The 6032-nt window shown below is 41.8% G+C and overlaps 1 non-coding gene across 1 annotated transcript; it reads right to left on the bottom strand.

The window, feature by feature from the left end:
• Nucleotides 1–680: 680 nt before the first annotated feature.
• Nucleotides 681–799, bottom strand: LOC143271112 (5S ribosomal RNA). The gene has a single exon (XR_013048336.1). It is a non-coding gene; the product is annotated as a 5S ribosomal RNA (ribosomal RNA).
• Between the last annotated feature and the right edge of the window lie 5233 nt (nucleotides 800–6032).

The following is a 6032-nucleotide window of genomic DNA, read 5'->3' as shown; positions in this document are numbered from 1 at the left end:
CAAGGTAATTGTAGCCTCATAGAAGGAGTTTGGTAATGTTCCTTCTGTTTCTATTATATGGAACAATTTAGAGAGTATTGGTATTAACTCTTTTTTAAAGATCTGGTAGAATTCTGCGCTGAAACCATCTGGTCCTGGGCTTTTTTTGGTTGGGAGACTTTTAATGACTGTTTCTATTTCCTTAATGATTATTGGACTATTTAAATAGTTTATCTGGTCTTGATTTAACTTAGGTATGTGGTACATATCCAGAAAATTATCCATTTCTTTTAGGTTTTCCAGTTTTGTGGAGTAGAGGTTTTTGAAATATGACCTGATGATTCTCTGGATTTTCTCATTGTCTGTTGTTATGTCCCCCTTTTCATTTCTGATTTTGTTGATTTGGATTCTCTCTCTGTGTCTTTTGGTTAGTTTGGATAAGGGCTTGTCTATCTTGTTGATTTTCTCAAAGAACCAACTCGTTGTTTCATTAATTTTTTGTATTGTTCTCTTTGTTTCTATTTTATTGATTTCAGCTCTCAATTTTATTATTTCTTGGCATCTATTCTTTTTTTGGGAGACTTTGCTTCTTCTTGTTCTAGAGCTTTCAGGTGTACTGTTAAGTCACTAGTGTGAGATTTCTCCATCTTCTTTATTATTATTATTATTATTATTATTATTATTATTATTATTATATTTTAAGCCTACAGCACCCGGTATTCCCAGGCGGTCTCCCATCCAAGTACTAACCAGGCCCGACCCTGCTTAGCTTCCGAGATCAGAAGAGATCGGGCGCGTTCAGGGTGGTATGGCCGTAGACTCCATCTTCTTTTGTAAACTTTTAGTTCATTTTGAGTTTTTTAAATGGCAAAGTTGATTAATAAGATGGAAATTGAGCCGGGCGGTGGTGGTGCTTGCCTTTAATCCCAGAATTTGGGAGGCAGAGCCAGACATTTTTCTGTGAGTTCGAGGCCAGCTTGGTCTACAAAGCGAGATCCAGGACAAACACCAAAACTACACAGTGAAACCCTGTCTCAAAAAGAAAAGAAATGAAAAGAAAAAGCCCAGCAGGTTGTTACATTTCTAAGACCAGCAAGAACATCATCTCTTTCTTTGATGTCAATCAATTAAAAAATTCTTGGACACATGACAACCATATGGTAGTTAAGGAATAGAAATAGTTCCAACAGAGCTCATTTCTAGATGAGTCTACATCTCCCCACAGCTCCTGGTACACTGTGTCAGATACAGGGCAGGGGCCTGTTGAGTGGTGACAAGCATTTGCAAAGGCCTGGATGCTTTTTTCTCATTTTTATCTATTATTACTAATTATTATTTCACTGTCGCCTCTAGAGTAGGTTGGAGAAGTTTCCTGAGAGGCTGGGTCCTTTTCTGTCTAGCTGCTCTTCGGGTCTAGGTTAACCAGCCTCTGCTGGTCAGTGACCCCAGTGACCTCTGCTTATGCCGTCCCCTCCTACTGAGTGTAGGCTGCATTCATAAACAGAATAAGCCAGGGGGTGAGGAATGAAATAGAGACAGAAGAGTCCCCAGGACTTGCTGGCCAGCCTAGCCTGCTTGGTGAGTTCCAAGCCAGTGAGAGACCCTGACCCAAATAAATAAGATGGCAGCCGAGGGCATGACCCAATGGGTAAATCGTTTGATGTGCAGACGTGAGGACCTGAATTTGAATCCCCAGAGCCCACATAAAGGCAGGCATGTTAGCACATATCTGTAATGCCAGCACTCCCACAGCAAGGCCAGGGGTAGAGACAAACAAGATCCCTAGGAGCTTGTTGAAGGGCCTGTGCACACAGCGACAACCAGCAAAGTAAAAGATGACAGCCTGAACTTGGAGTTGACTTCTGACCGGTACACACATGTTCACCTCCACTCATATTCTCTCTCTCTCTCTCTCTCTCTCTCTCTCTCTCTCTCTCTCTCTCTCTCTCTCCCTCTCCCTGTCTCTCTCTCTCCCTCTCCCTGTCTCTCTCTCTCTCTCTCTCTCTCTCTCTCTCTCTCTCTCTCTCTCTCTCTCTCTCTCTCTCTCTCACACACACACACACACACACACACACACACACATACACACACAGGAAAAGGTAAATGGTGCCTAAGAACGTTTGACCTGCACACATATGTGTACCCCCATACACATGCACAGACACACACACATAAAGTGAACTAATATTCCTGCCTAACTCATCAACTTGGAAGGTTTGCTAAATATATTAAAAGTGCTTAGAGAAGGGCCTGACAGCAGCAGTAGCCACCCTTGGTATCCACAGCTTCCAAAGCCACAGACCCAACCAACCTCAGGTAAAAAAGAGAAGAGAGCCAGGCTCTATGGCACATGCCTCTAAGCCTAGCACTTGGGAGGTACAGAGACAGGAAGATCAGGCACTCAAGGCCAGCCTGGGCTATATGAAACCACAGAGCCATCTCCATCCCCTCCCTCATGTTTCCTTTGTATTGGGTATCTGAAGTCTTCTACAGTGCTCAGGAGCAGCAGACCGTGCTGGTGAACACCTGTAATCCCAGCACTCCAGAGGCAGAGGCAGCAAGATCAGGAGCTGAAGGCTGGTCTTGGCGACACAGCAAGTTCAAGGGCAGACCCTGTCTCCCAGAACACATGGGAAGAGGTGTGTGTGTGTTCTGTATAAACACTAAGGGGTAAGCATCTGAGGATTCTGGTATCTGCAGCATCCTTAAACCAATCCCCTGCGATTACAGTGACAACTCTCACTTAAAGTGCCACTCTTCTTGCTCTTAGAGCTGATGAGAGACGCAGTAGAGAGCACCAGGCTTAAGTGCCTACCAGCACTGCAACGTTGATGGCCTCTAGAGAAACAAGGAGTGTGGGTCTGACTGTTGGCAGGAACTCCTGAAACAGGGCCCAGGGATAGGTTTGCCGCTGCCCCACAGTACCACTGGATGCCTCTAGAGAATCAAGGAGTGTGGGTCTGACTGTTGGCAGGAACTCCTGAAACAGGGCCCAGGGATGGGTTTGCCGCTGCCCCACAGTACCACTGGATGCCTCTAGAGAATCAAGGAGTGTGGGTCTGACTGTTGGCAGGAGCTCCTGAAACGGCCCAGGGATGGGTTTGCCGCTGCCCCACAGTATCACTGGATGCCTCTAATGGCAGATGGGCCATGCTGCCAATTGGAGGTAGGGCTGCAGTTGGAGTAGGTGGGGTGGCTGAGCAGCCGCTCCTTGGCACCCTGGAAGGGGGTTCAGAACCCCTGCAGGAGAAAATGAAGGTACTGAATCTTTCCACAGGTTGGACCCCAAAGCCCAGCAATGCCAGGGATCTCTCCCACTATTCAGCCCGGAAATACTGTTTTCTTTTTGTCCTCAAGGATAAGCATTTGATTCCAGTTTACTTGCAAGACTGAAATCAGCTTTTCCCTTAATTGGAAGCTGTTATTCATTGTGTATATTAAATGAGAGCAAGGTTGGAAGAATATAAACAGGAAATGTTTTCCATAAAAGTGAAACGAGCTGCTAAGTGAATCCAGCCTACCTAGAAAAGCTACAGAACAAGCCCAAGCACAGGGCATTCTGGAAATGACAAAAAGGATAAAGGGCTGAGTGTGAGTGATGCTGCATGCCTAGAATCCCAATGCTGAGAGGTAGAGACAGGAGGCTTCGAAATTCAAGGTCATCCCTGGCTACCTAATAAATTTGAAGGTGGCCTGGTTTACATAGTGAGACCCTATCTCAAAAAAAAAAAAACAAATGAACAAACAAACAAAAATTAATAATATTTAGGAAGTGATCTCCTGTGCCAACGCATTCAAGAGTACTTCCTACTTTCTCTTCTATTAAGTTTAGTGTTACTGGATTTATGTTGAGGTCTTTGTGTAGATGTAACCATCATGTTAAATAAGAAACACAGAGCCAAACACAGAGTTAAAAGCCAAGAGGTCAGAGCAATAGCTAAGAGCTGAGATTAAAAACCTTACCCTTCACTGCCGCTGCTGTCCTACCTCTCTGCAAGAGACCTACTTCCTGTGTGTTTGTCCTTTTTATTGACTTTCTGTTCTGCCTTCTCATTGTAAACCAACCACATGACCTCCTCCTCACTGCCTGTCTGTACAGACCTCCAGGTCTTCTATGGTTGGTATTGAGATTAAAGGCGTGTGTCTCCATGCTGGTGGTATCCTTGAACACACAGAGATCTGCCTGTCAAGTGATCGGGATTAAGGGTGTGTGCTACCACTGCCAGACTTCTGCTATGGCTTACTATTAGCTCTGACCCTCAGGTAACTTTATTTATTAACATACAAATAAAATCACATTTCAGTACAAATAAAATATGACCGTATTTCCCCTTTTCTATTTTAATAAAAAGAAAAAAGGAAAAAAGTTATAACTAATATAAGAAAAATTATATACAAAAATACAATAACTATATACAATATATACAAGCGATAAATACCTAAAAAATGTCTAGTCCATTTGTATTTGACAAATTCAGAGAAAATAATTCCATTATCTATCCTATTTTGGTAAGTCCAAAATGTACCTAATTCACGTTCTATCCTAACTAATCTTCAACTACAACTAACAAATCTTCAACTATAACTAACTAATCTTCAACTCCCTCAGAGACCCAAGAAGGAAATAATATTACCTAACAAAAATAAAAACAGGAAATGCATGCAAGCAACTTCAAAAAAAAATGTGAGTTCACAGAAACAGCAAGCTGCCTGGACAGTCATCTGAGGTTTCTCCGCAGTGTCGGGGCATCATCTTCAGCCTATAGGCTTAGCGTATCTGGCAGACTAATTTGTGAAGTAGGATGTACACAAGGTCAACATGCAACCTCACATTGGGTGAGAGCAGTCCATGTACCAGAAACACCTGAATTCCACTAGTGTCATGTCATAATTCAGGATTTTAAATTCTGGAAATTGTTGATGTTTTTTTTAATTCAGCTGTCCCTTCTTCTTGGCTATGTGTATGTGTGGCTTCATCTTGGCATCCCATTCTTCTCCACATCCCTCTATTAAATGCCAGTCTACTATTGAGAGGTGTGAGCTTAGTTACTCTTCAAGAATAACTGTTTCAGCTCCCGTTCCATTGCACAACAGAAGCCATCGGCCCACTGCCTGTTCAGCTGCCTTTGAAGAAAAGGGCACTGTACCTTTTCCAGATTGCAAAGACCACTTCAGGGATGGTGCCACATTGTCCTGACCTCAGAAGATGCCTTTTGATAAAGTCACAACCACACTTGTCTTGGCAAGAATCGGTAGTCCTTTGTTTCGTGTCCTGTCTGTCCATTTTTATCCTGTTTGTCAGCAGTTGATTTGAGGATATTTTGTTGTCCAGTGGCTACCTTTTGCCACAATGAAAGTTAACTCCATATGCAGTTTCTTCAGTGTCCATATTTTCTCTGAAGTAGATTGGTACTGCCAGGAGCCAACATGTCTCATAGTCATAACAAAAAAGAAAAATTTTCTAAGGTATTAAAATATTTTAAATGCCATATTCTGTAGATCTCTGAAGGGTTTGAAGATGACATGTTTATCTAAAATATGTCTGCTCAATCTTGAAAAAACACCTAATATGACTACAAGTTCAATTGTAATGTGTAACTACTAACTTTCATTTCTTTATATCCTAATAGTTAGTAATAATAACATTCAAGCATCAGCAAATTGCATTGCATTGTTAAATGAATGGTATAAGTACAATATCTTGAACAAAATTAGAAATATATGTATAGCATTTTCTAACAATATCAATCTCAATATATATAATTTGTACACAATCTAAAAAAATCCAATTCAATGTAAAGTATTTAAAACTAGTAATTGTCTTTTTCTTTTTCTTTTTTTTAAACAATAACTTTAAATCTAATCTCCTTTGTTTAGCCCTTTTCCTAACCCTTAAACAACTTGTAACCAACCCTCCTAAACAATGAAAATTATCCCAGACCCCAAACTCATTAAAAGACCAAAAAACCACAACCACCCGCCCCACACCACCTCTTTGGGAATGTGGGCGTCATATTCTTAAAATTGCTTCCTGCTGGGTATGGGCGAAGGTA

This window comes from Peromyscus maniculatus, chromosome X (genome assembly GCF_049852395.1).
Source record: "Peromyscus maniculatus bairdii isolate BWxNUB_F1_BW_parent chromosome X, HU_Pman_BW_mat_3.1, whole genome shotgun sequence".
Lineage (NCBI taxonomy): Eukaryota > Metazoa > Chordata > Mammalia > Rodentia > Cricetidae > Peromyscus > Peromyscus maniculatus.
The sequence above is the reverse complement of the archived record's forward strand: the minus strand, read 5'-3'. Positions and strand labels throughout refer to the sequence as shown.